This window comes from Chiloscyllium punctatum, chromosome 36, assembly GCF_047496795.1.
Source record: "Chiloscyllium punctatum isolate Juve2018m chromosome 36, sChiPun1.3, whole genome shotgun sequence".
In the NCBI taxonomy this organism is placed as follows: Eukaryota; Metazoa; Chordata; class Chondrichthyes; order Orectolobiformes; family Hemiscylliidae; genus Chiloscyllium; species Chiloscyllium punctatum.
In genome coordinates this window covers 74,968,109-74,980,636 of record NC_092774.1, presented here as the reverse complement: position 1 = coordinate 74,980,636, position 12,528 = coordinate 74,968,109, and the positions used below count along the sequence as shown (strand labels likewise).

General features: G+C 48.9%; 4 non-coding genes across 4 annotated transcripts; all 4 read right to left on the bottom strand.

The window, feature by feature from the left end:
- Positions 1–1,670: 1,670 nt before the first annotated feature.
- trnam-cau (transfer RNA methionine (anticodon CAU)) lies at positions 1,671–1,742 on the bottom strand. Its single transcript has one exon. It is a non-coding gene; the product is annotated as a tRNA-Met (tRNA).
- Positions 1,743–4,414: 2,672 nt separating this feature from the next.
- Positions 4,415–4,486, bottom strand: trnam-cau (transfer RNA methionine (anticodon CAU)). The gene has a single exon. It is a non-coding gene; the product is annotated as a tRNA-Met (tRNA).
- Positions 4,487–7,161: 2,675 nt separating this feature from the next.
- Positions 7,162–7,233, bottom strand: trnam-cau (transfer RNA methionine (anticodon CAU)). The gene has a single exon. It is a non-coding gene; the product is annotated as a tRNA-Met (tRNA).
- A 1,798-nt stretch (positions 7,234–9,031) lies between these two features.
- Positions 9,032–9,103, bottom strand: trnam-cau (transfer RNA methionine (anticodon CAU)). The gene has a single exon. It is a non-coding gene; the product is annotated as a tRNA-Met (tRNA).
- Between the last annotated feature and the right edge of the window lie 3,425 nt (positions 9,104–12,528).

Here is a 12,528-nt window from a genome sequence, read left to right as displayed (position 1 = left end):
CCCCAGACCTCTTGAGCGACCTGAGACATGCTCAGTATGAAGTACATTTGAGATTGCTCTCAGAATTGCAAGCGGCAAAGACTTTCCCGAACAGTTGCTTCTCATCCAGTCTCCCTGCTGCTATTTCATTCCACCGCATTCGCTGCTCACAGAGTCGTTTGCCCAACGTAGCATGAAGCATAAACTGGGTGACTGCTTCGCAGAACATCCCGCTTCTGCCCGCAGAAACTCAAGGCCCTGACCTTGCGGTTGCCTGCCACTTTAACACATCACCCTGTTCCCTGGCCAACATCCCTGTCTCAGGCTTGCAGCAGTGTTCGAGCTCCAGATGAAAGAACAACATCTCATTTTCCACTTGGAGACCTTACAGCCCTCCGGTCTTCAATATCGAGTTCTATAACTATAGGGCCTGAACTCCCCCATGTCCTTGACCCCTACCACACAAAAGACTCCTGTTTATCACCTCGTCTGCTATGACACACGACGTATTGTTAGCCACTAACAGTCTCCATTAACAGTTATTCGCATTCTCACGCGGATCGTTATTCACTCCTACGTCCTGCCTATTGTTCTCTCTCTGAGCTGGCGGCAAACACAGCAATGAACATTGGAGACTCTGAGCCAGCTGAAACTTGCTCAGTGTGAAGTACATTCCACATTGCTGCAAGAATTGCAAGCAGCAAAGCCTTTCCAGAACATCTGCTTGTCATTCTGTCCCCGGGGGGGCTGATGTTTGTCTCATCCCCAGGAACTGGACTATCTCCACTGGCGGATAATTAAACCATTTGATTTCTACTTGCACGTTGTTCTGGGGGGAGGGGGGTGGGGGAATGTAGGGTTGGGGGAGGGTAAGAGTCCATTCGCTCTTCTGCTTTCTCTCCCTCTTTCTCTCTCTCTCTCTCTCTGAAACTCTTGGGGTGAGAGGTGTCAGTTACATTAATGCGGGGAACATGAACAACTTTGATTGTGAACTTTCTCCAAAGGTCTGTTATCGGAGAGACAGAAAGATGCTGTGCTGGCAGGACAGAGAGAAATGAACACCGAGGACTCTTCGCCCAGGTAAATTCACATTGTTGTGCAGCCTGCTTGGTGTTCAGAAATCGTCTTCACGCAGCAATCTTACAGAAAGTCTATTGCAAAGCGGGCATCGCTTTCTTTGCTGCGACCGCGCAGCAGTTAACATCTGAGCCCCAAGTGTCCCAGATGAAGAGAATCCGAGTGAAACCTTCACTCACTGAGAGTCATCCCCACCGCCCTGAGCTGAGGGACTGCAGGCAGTCCAACACGGAAGGGACGGTTAAAAATGAACCATTTTTGCTCCCTCAGCAACACGTAGCATCATTCTCGCGCAGACAGAAGCCATTCAGCCCCTGGATTCCACGGCGACTGTCTGTCACTTGTCTCTCTCTCTCTCTCTCTGAGGTTATTCACAATCGGTGGTATCCGTCCAAAAAGTGGGGGACGATGTCTGAGTTTCAACTTTAACAGCTCATTAGCATCGTAGAGAACCGGTTTTGCGATTCAGTTCAGAGGAAACCGACCAAGAACAGAATACCACTGAGACCTCTAAAACCCATGCCGTTTGAATGGAGTGGATCGATATGAACATATCGGCAAGTAGATGCAAAGGCAGCTTGCTGAAGAAAGCAGATCAAGGTGATAGTGAACGATAGCAGAGGATGGTTTCGATCCATCGACCTCTGGGTTATGGGCCCAGCACGCTCCCGCTGCGCCACTCTGCTGCCGCTTGGTAAGCTGGTTGCACAGAACACTTCAGGCTTTTGTCTGGCACGCTGCAGGCACCTTCGAGCCTGATGTCAAAGACCTCCACTGCTGTCGTGTGATATGCTGTTTCGCAGACGTATGGAGGCTGTGTAAATATAAACTTTTTTCTAAATTCCCACATTCTGTCGGTCGAACTGTGATTTCACACTGAATCACAACATGTGTCACAGCGCAGACGGAGGCTCTGCGGCCCACCTTCGCTCTGCTGGTTCTACACTTAAGTAAACGTGTGACTCTAGTCGTTTCATTCTCTCGCCTTCTCAGCGGAAATCTGCACATCTGAACGTGACCACCGAATTCCCTTTTGGGTCCATTGAATCTTCCTCTTTGTCAATGTCAGACAGGGACTTACTGACCCTCACCACTCCCTGTACGAAAACGTTCTTCCTAATGTCACTTTTACTTCTTTTCCTCGTGACTTAAAATTCTGCCGAATCGTTATGGATCCTTTCAGGCGTGGGAGCATTTTCACAACATTATTTCCTGTTTCTAGGTCCCTCATGACTTGGAAAAGTTCGGTTCTCCGAGGAGAGCTGTCCCAATTTTCCAATCTACCTTGATTGCTGACATTCCTCAAACACCGCACCACTCACGTCAACCTGTTGAGCACTATGGTAAAAACAATGACTGCAGATGCTGGAAACCAGATTCTGGATTAGTGGTGCTGGAAGAGCACAGCAGTTCAGGCAGCATCCAAGTAGCTTGTTGAACACGATCTCCAACCATTTCATTTCTCTGTTTTCTGCCTCATTCGTACTCCAGGCAGCCCACGCTGGTTTCACGAAGGTGCTTTTTGAGAAAGTTAATCAGGCAGTTTTGCACAAGTCAAGTTAAAAAAAAAAACACGGGCTCGTCCGGGATTTGAACCAGGGACCTCTCGCAAATCAGCGCAGTAACAGACCCTAAGCGAGAATCATACGCCTAGACCAACGAGCCAGAAAGCACGCGCGCAGGAAATGCCCCAGACCTCTTGAGCGACCTGAGACATGCTCAGTATGAAATACATTTGAGATTGCTCTCAGAATTGCAAGCGGCAAAGACTTTCCCGAACAGCTGCTTCTCATCCAGTCTCCCTGCTGCTATTTCATTCCACCGCATTCGCTGCTCACAGTGTCGTTTGCCCAACGTAGCATGAAGCATAAACTGGGTGACTGCTTCGCAGAACATCCCGCTTCTGCCCGCAGAAACTCAAGGCCCTGACCTTGCGGTTGCCTGCCACTTTAACACATCACCCTGTTCCCTGGCCAACATCCCTGTCTCAGGCTTGCAGCAGTGTTCGAGCTCCAGATGAAAGAACAACATCTCATTTTCCACTTGGAGACCTTACAGCCCTCCGGTCTTCAATATCGAGTTCTATAACTATAGGGCCTGAACTCCCCCATGTCCTTGACCCCTACCACACAAAAGACTCCTGTTTATCACCTCGTCTGCTATGACACACGACGTATTGTTAGCCACTAACAGTCTCCATTAACAGTTATTCGCATTCTCACGCGGATCGTTATTCACTCCTACGTCCTGCCTATTGTTCTCTCTCTGAGCTGGCGGCAAACACAGCAATGAACATTGGAGACTCTGAGCCAGCTGAAACTTGCTCAGTGTGAAGTACATTCCACATTGCTGCAAGAATTGCAAGCAGCAAAGCCTTTCCAGAACATCTGCTTGTCATTCTGTCCCCGGGGGGGCTGATGTTTGTCTCATCCCCAGGAACTGGACTATCTCCACTGGCGGATAATTAAACCATTTGATTTCTACTTGCACGTTGTTCTGGGGGGAGGGGGGTGGGGGAATGTAGGGTTGGGGGAGGGTAAGAGTCCATTCGCTCTTCTGCTTTCTCTCCCTCTTTCTCTCTCTCTCTCTCTCTGAAACTCTTGGGGTGAGAGGTGTCAGTTACATTAATGCGGGGAACATGAACAACTTTGATTGTGAACTTTCTCCAAAGGTCTGTTATCGGAGAGACAGAAAGATGCTGTGCTGGCAGGACAGAGAGAAATGAACACCGAGGACTCTTCGCCCAGGTAAATTCACATTGTTGTGCAGCCTGCTTGGTGTTCAGAAATCGTCTTCACGCAGCAATCTTACAGAAAGTCTATTGCAAAGCGGGCATCGCTTTCTTTGCTGCGACCGCGCAGCAGTTAACATCTGAGCCCCAAGTGTCCCAGATGAAGAGAATCCGAGTGAAACCTTCACTCACTGAGAGTCATCCCCACCGCCCTGAGCTGAGGGACTGCAGGCAGTCCAACACGGAAGGGACGGTTAAAAATGAACCATTTTTGCTCCCTCAGCAACACGTAGCATCATTCTCGCGCAGACAGAAGCCATTCAGCCCCTGGATTCCACGGCGACTGTCTGTCACTTGTCTCTCTCTCTCTCTCTCTGAGGTTATTCACAATCGGTGGTATCCGTCCAAAAAGTGGGGGACGATGTCTGAGTTTCAACTTTAACAGCTCATTAGCATCGTAGAGAACCGGTTTTGCGATTCAGTTCAGAGGAAACCGACCAAGAACAGAATACCACTGAGACCTCTAAAACCCATGCCGTTTGAATGGAGTGGATCGATATGAACATATCGGCAAGTAGATGCAAAGGCAGCTTGCTGAAGAAAGCAGATCAAGGTGATAGTGAACGATAGCAGAGGATGGTTTCGATCCATCGACCTCTGGGTTATGGGCCCAGCACGCTCCCGCTGCGCCACTCTGCTGCCGCGTGGTGAGCTGGTTGCACAGAACACTTCAGGCTTTTGTCTGGCACGCTGCAGGCACCTTCGAGCCTGATGTCAAAGACCTCCACTGCTGTCGTGTGATATGCTGTTTCGCAGACGTATGGAGGCTGTGTAAATATAAACTTTTTTCTAAATTCCCACATTCTGTCGGTCGAACTGTGATTTCACACTGAATCACAACATGTGTCACAGCGCAGACGGAGGCTCTGCGGCCCACCTTCGCTCTGCTGGTTCTACACTTAAGTAAACGTGTGACTCTAGTCGTTTCATTCTCTCGCCTTCTCAGCGGAAATCTGCACATCTGAACGTGACCACCGAATTCCCTTTTGGGTCCATTGAATCTTCCTCTTTGTCAATGTCAGACAGGGACTTACTGACCCTCACCACTCCCTGTACGAAAACGTTCTTCCTAATGTCACTTTTACTTCTTTTCCTCGTGACTTAAAATTCTGCCGAATCGTTATGGATCCTTTCAGGCGTGGGAGCATTTTCACAACATTATTTCCTGTTTCTAGGTCCCTCATGACTTGGAAAAGTTCGGTTCTCCGAGGAGAGCTGTCCCAATTTTCCAATCTACCTTGATTGCTGACATTCCTCAAACACCGCACCACTCACGTCAACCTGTTGAGCACTATGGTAAAAACAATGACTGCAGATGCTGGAAACCAGATTCTGTATTAGTGGTGCTGGAAGAGCACAGCAGTTCAGGCAGCATCCAAGTAGCTTGTTGAACACGATCTCCAACCATTTTATTTCTCTGTTTTCTGCCTCATTCGTACTCCAGGCAGCCCACGCTGGTTTCACGAAGGTGCTTTTTGAGAAAGTTAATCAGGCAGTTTTGCACAAGTCAAGTTTAAAAAAAAAAAAACACGGACTCGTCCGGGATTTGAACCCGGGACTTCTCGCAAATCAGCGCAGGAACAGACCCTAAGCGAGAATCATACGCCTAGACCAACGAGCCAGAAAGCACGCGTGTAAGTAATGCCCCAGACCTCTTGAGCGACCTGAGACATGCTCAGTATGAAGTACATTTGAGATTGCTCTCAGAATTGCAAGCGGCAAAGACTTTCCCGAACAGTTGCTTCTCATCCAGTCTCCCTGCTGCTATTTCATTCCACCGCATTCGCTGCTCACAGTGTCGTTTGCCCAACGTAGCATGAAGCATAAACTGGGTGACTGCTTCGCAGAACATCCCGCTTCTGCCCGCAGAAACTCAAGGCCCTGACCTTGCGGTTGCCTGCCACTTTAACACATCACCCTGTTCCCTGGCCAACATCCCTGTCTCAGGCTTGCAGCAGTGTTCGAGCTCCAGATGAAAGAACAACATCTCATTTTCCACTTGGAGACCTTACAGCCCTCCGGTCTTCAATATCGAGTTCTATAACTATAGGGCCTGAACTCCCCCATGTCCTTGACCCCTACCACACAAAAGACTCCTGTTTATCACCTCGTCTGCTATGACACACGACGTATTGTTAGCCACTAACAGTCTCCATTAACAGTTATTCGCATTCTCACGCGGATCGTTATTCACTCCTACGTCCTGCCTATTGTTCTCTCTCTGAGCTGGCGGCAAACACAGCAATGAACATTGGAGACTCTGAGCCAGCTGAAACTTGCTCAGTGTGAAGTACATTCCACATTGCTGCAAGAATTGCAAGCAGCAAAGCCTTTCCAGAACATCTGCTTGTCATTCTGTCCCCGGGGGGGCTGATGTTTGTCTCATCCCCAGGAACTGGACTATCTCCACTGGCGGATAATTAAACCATTTGATTTCTACTTGCACGTTGTTCTGGGGGGAGGGGGGTGGGGGAATGTAGGGTTGGGGGAGGGTAAGAGTCCATTCGCTCTTCTGCTTTCTCTCCCTCTTTCTCTCTCTCTCTCTCTCTGAAACTCTTGGGGTGAGAGGTGTCAGTTACATTAATGCGGGGAACATGAACAACTTTGATTGTGAACTTTCTCCAAAGGTCTGTTATCGGAGAGACAGAAAGATGCTGTGCTGGCAGGACAGAGAGAAATGAACACCGAGGACTCTTCGCCCAGGTAAATTCACATTGTTGTGCAGCCTGCTTGGTGTTCAGAAATCGTCTTCACGCAGCAATCTTACAGAAAGTCTATTGCAAAGCGGGCATCGCTTTCTTTGCTGCGACCGCGCAGCAGTTAACATCTGAGCCCCAAGTGTCCCAGATGAAGAGAATCCGAGTGAAACCTTCACTCACTGAGAGTCATCCCCACCGCCCTGAGCTGAGGGACTGCAGGCAGTCCAACACGGAAGGGACGGTTAAAAATGAACCATTTTTGCTCCCTCAGCAACACGTAGCATCATTCTCGCGCAGACAGAAGCCATTCAGCCCCTGGATTCCACGGCGACTGTCTGTCACTTGTCTCTCTCTCTCTCTCTCTGAGGTTATTCACAATCGGTGGTATCCGTCCAAAAAGTGGGGGACGATGTCTGAGTTTCAACTTTAACAGCTCATTAGCATCGTAGAGAACCGGTTTTGCGATTCAGTTCAGAGGAAACCGACCAAGAACAGAATACCACTGAGACCTCTAAAACCCATGCCGTTTGAATGGAGTGGATCGATATGAACATATCGGCAAGTAGATGCAAAGGCAGCTTGCTGAAGAAAGCAGATCAAGGTGATAGTGAACGATAGCAGAGGATGGTTTCGATCCATCGACCTCTGGGTTATGGGCCCAGCACGCTCCCGCTGCGCCACTCTGCTGCCGCTTGGTAAGCTGGTTGCACAGAACACTTCAGGCTTTTGTCTGGCACGCTGCAGGCACCTTCGAGCCTGATGTCAAAGACCTCCACTGCTGTCGTGTGATATGCTGTTTCGCAGACGTATGGAGGCTGTGTAAATATAAACTTTTTTCTAAATTCCCACATTCTGTCGGTCGAACTGTGATTTCACACTGAATCACAACATGTGTCACAGCGCAGACGGAGGCTCTGCGGCCCACCTTCGCTCTGCTGGTTCTACACTTAAGTAAACGTGTGACTCTAGTCGTTTCATTCTCTCGCCTTCTCAGCGGAAATCTGCACATCTGAACGTGACCACCGAATTCCCTTTTGGGTCCATTGAATCTTCCTCTTTGTCAATGTCAGACAGGGACTTACTGACCCTCACCACTCCCTGTACGAAAACGTTCTTCCTAATGTCACTTTTACTTCTTTTCCTCGTGACTTAAAATTCTGCCGAATCGTTATGGATCCTTTCAGGCGTGGGAGCATTTTCACAACATTATTTCCTGTTTCTAGGTCCCTCATGACTTGGAAAAGTTCGGTTCTCCGAGGAGAGCTGTCCCAATTTTCCAATCTACCTTGATTGCTGACATTCCTCAAACACCGCACCACTCACGTCAACCTGTTGAGCACTATGGTAAAAACAATGACTGCAGATGCTGGAAACCAGATTCTGTATTAGTGGTGCTGGAAGAGCACAGCAGTTCAGGCAGCATCCAAGTAGCTTGTTGAACACGATCTCCAACCATTTTATTTCTCTGTTTTCTGCCTCATTCGTACTCCAGGCAGCCCACGCTGGTTTCACGAAGGTGCTTTTTGAGAAAGTTAATCAGGCAGTTTTGCACAAGTCAAGTTTAAAAAAAAAAACACGGGCTCGTCCGGGATTTGAACCCGGGACCTCTCGCAAATCAGCGCAGGAACAGACCCTAAGCGAGAATCATACGCCTAGACCAACGAGCCAGAAAGCACGCGTGTAAGTAATGCCCCAGACCTCTTGAGCGACCTGAGACATGCTCAGTATGAAGTACATTTGAGATTGCTCTCAGAATTGCAAGCGGCAAAGACTTTCCCGAACAGTTGCTTCTCATCCAGTCTCCCTGCTGCTATTTCATTCCACCGCATTCGCTGCTCACAGTGTCGTTTGCCCAACGTAGCATGAAGCATAAACTGGGTGACTGCTTCGCAGAACATCCCGCTTCTGCCCGCAGAAACTCAAGGCCCTGACCTTGCGGTTGCCTGCCACTTTAACACATCACCCTGTTCCCTGGCCAACATCCCTGTCTCAGGCTTGCAGCAGTGTTCGAGCTCCAGATGAAAGAACAACATCTCATTTTCCACTTGGAGACCTTACAGCCCTCCGGTCTTCAATATCGAGTTCTATAACTATAGGGCCTGAACTCCCCCATGTCCTTGACCCCTACCACACAAAAGACTCCTGTTTATCACCTCGTCTGCTATGACACACGACGTATTGTTAGCCACTAACAGTCTCCATTAACAGTTATTCGCATTCTCACGCGGATCGTTATTCACTCCTACAATCGGTGGTATCCGTCCAAAAAGTGGGGGACGATGTCTGAGTTTCAACTTTAACAGCTCATTAGCATCGTAGAGAACCGGTTTTGCGATTCAGTTCAGAGGAAACCGACCAAGAACAGAATACCACTGAGACCTCTAAAACCCATGCCGTTTGAATGGAGTGGATCGATATGAACATATCGGCAAGTAGATGCAAAGGCAGCTTGCTGAAGAAAGCAGATCAAGGTGACAGTGAACGATAGCAGAGGATGGTTTCGATCCATCGACCTCTGGGTTATGGGCCCAGCACGCTCCCGCTGCGCCACTCTGCTGCCGCTTGGTGAGCTGGTTGCACAGAACACTTCAGGCTTTTGTCTGGCACGCTGAAGGCACCTTCGAGCCTGGTGTCAAAGACCTCCACTGCTGTCGTGTGATATGCTGTTTCGCAGACGTATGGAGGCTGTGTAAATATAAACTTTTTTCTAAATTCCCACATTCTGTCGGTCGAACTGTGATTTCACACTGAATCACAACATGTGTCACAGCGCAGACGGAGGCTCTGCGGCCCACCTTCGCTCTGCTGGTTCTACACTTAAGTAAACGTGTGACTCTAGTCGTTTCATTCTCTCGCCTTCTCAGCGGAAATCTGCACATCTGAACGTGACCACCGAATTCCCTTTTGGGTCCATTGAATCTTCCTCTTTGTCAATGTCAGACAGGGACTTACTGACCCTCACCACTCCCTGTACGAAAACGTTCTTCCTAATGTCACTTTTACTTCTTTTCCTCGTGACTTAAAATTCTGCCGAATCGTTATGGATCCTTTCAGGCGTGGGAGCATTTTCACAACATTATTTCCTGTTTCTAGGTCCCTCATGACTTGGAAAAGTTCGGTTCTCCGAGGAGAGCTGTCCCAATTTTCCAATCTACCTTGATTGCTGACATTCCTCAAACACCGCACCACTCACGTCAACCGGTTGAGCACTATGGTAAAAACAATGACTGCAGATGCTGGAAACCAGATTCTGGATTAGTGGTGCTGGAAGAGCACAGCAGTTCAGGCAGCATCCAAGTAGCTTGTTGAACACGATCTCCAACCATTTCATTTCTCTGTTTTCTGCCTCATTCGTACTCCAGGCAGCCCACGCTGGTTTCACGAAGGTGCTTTTTGAGAAAGTTAATCAGGCAGTTTTGCACAAGTCAAGTTAAAAAAAAAAACACGGGCTCGTCCGGGATTTGAACCAGGGACCTCTCGCAAATCAGCGCAGTAACAGACCCTAAGCGAGAATCATACGCCTAGACCAACGAGCCAGAAAGCACGCGCGCAGGAAATGCCCCAGACCTCTTGAGCGACCTGAGACATGCTCAGTATGAAATACATTTGAGATTGCTCTCAGAATTGCAAGCGGCAAAGACTTTCCCGAACAGCTGCTTCTCATCCAGTCTCCCTGCTGCTATTTCATTCCACCGCATTCGCTGCTCACAGTGTCGTTTGCCCAACGTAGCATGAAGCATAAACTGGGTGACTGCTTCGCAGAACATCCCGCTTCTGCCCGCAGAAACTCAAGGCCCTGACCTTGCGGTTGCCTGCCACTTTAACACATCACCCTGTTCCCTGGCCAACATCCCTGTCTCAGGCTTGCAGCAGTGTTCGAGCTCCAGATGAAAGAACAACATCTCATTTTCCACTTGGAGACCTTACAGCCCTCCGGTCTTCAATATCGAGTTCTATAACTATAGGGCCTGAACTCCCCCATGTCCTTGACCCCTACCACACAAAAGACTCCTGTTTATCACCTCGTCTGCTATGACACACGACGTATTGTTAGCCACTAACAGTCTCCATTAACAGTTATTCGCATTCTCACGCGGATCGTTATTCACTCCTACGTCCTGCCTATTGTTCTCTCTCTGAGCTGGCGGCAAACACAGCAATGAACATTGGAGACTCTGAGCCAGCTGAAACTTGCTCAGTGTGAAGTACATTCCACATTGCTGCAAGAATTGCAAGCAGCAAAGCCTTTCCAGAACATCTGCTTGTCATTCTGTCCCCGGGGGGGCTGATGTTTGTCTCATCCCCAGGAACTGGACTATCTCCACTGGCGGATAATTAAACCATTTGATTTCTACTTGCACGTTGTTCTGGGGGGAGGGGGGTGGGGGAATGTAGGGTTGGGGGAGGGTAAGAGTCCATTCGCTCTTCTGCTTTCTCTCCCTCTTTCTCTCTCTCTCTCTCTCTGAAACTCTTGGGGTGAGAGGTGTCAGTTACATTAATGCGGGGAACATGAACAACTTTGATTGTGAACTTTCTCCAAAGGTCTGTTATCGGAGAGACAGAAAGATGCTGTGCTGGCAGGACAGAGAGAAATGAACACCGAGGACTCTTCGCCCAGGTAAATTCACATTGTTGTGCAGCCTGCTTGGTGTTCAGAAATCGTCTTCACGCAGCAATCTTACAGAAAGTCTATTGCAAAGCGGGCATCGCTTTCTTTGCTGCGACCGCGCAGCAGTTAACATCTGAGCCCCAAGTGTCCCAGATGAAGAGAATCCGAGTGAAACCTTCACTCACTGAGAGTCATCCCCACCGCCCTGAGCTGAGGGACTGCAGGCAGTCCAACACGGAAGGGACGGTTAAAAATGAACCATTTTTGCTCCCTCAGCAACACGTAGCATCATTCTCGCGCAGACAGAAGCCATTCAGCCCCTGGATTCCACGGCGACTGTCTGTCACTTGTCTCTCTCTCTCTCTCTCTGAGGTTATTCACAATCGGTGGTATCCGTCCAAAAAGTGGGGGACGATGTCTGAGTTTCAACTTTAACAGCTCATTAGCATCGTAGAGAACCGGTTTTGCGATTCAGTTCAGAGGAAACCGACCAAGAACAGAATACCACTGAGACCTCTAAAACCCATGCCGTTTGAATGGAGTGGATCGATATGAACATATCGACAAGTAGATGCAAAGGCAGCTTGCTGAAGAAAGCAGATCAAGGTGATAGTGAACGAAAGCAGAGGATGGTTTCGATCCATCGACCTCTGGGTTATGGGCCCAGCACGCTCCCGCTGCGCCACTCTGCTGCCGCTTGGTGAGCCGGTTGCACAGAACACTTCAGGCTTTTGTCTGGCACGCTGCAGGCACCTTCGAGCCTGATGTCAAAGGCCTCCACTGCTGTCGTGTGATATGCTGTTTCGCAGACGTATGGAGGCTGTGTAAATATAAACTTTTTTCTAAATTCCCACATTCTGTCGGTCGAACTGTGATTTCACACTGAATCACAACATGTGTCACAGCGCAGACGGAGGCTCTGCGGCCCACCTTCGCTCTGCTGGTTCTACACTTAAGTAAACGTGTGACTCTAGTCGTTTCATTCTCTCGCCTTCTCAGCGGAAATCTGCACATCTGAACGTGACCACCGAATTCCCTTTTGGGTCCATTGAATCTTCCTCTTTGTCAATGTCAGACAGGGACTTACTGACCCTCACCACTCCCTGTACGAAAACGTTCTTCCTAATGTCACTTTTACTTCTTTTCCTCGTGACTTAAAATTCTGCCGAATCGTTATGGATCCTTTCAGGCGTGGGAGCATTTTCACAACATTATTTCCTGTTTCTAGGTCCCTCATGACTTGGAAAAGTTCGGTTCTCCGAGGAGAGCTGTCCCAATTTTCCAATCTACCTTGATTGCTGACATTCCTCAAACACCGCACCACTCACGTCAACCGGTTGAGCACTATGGTAAAAACAATGACTGCAGATGCT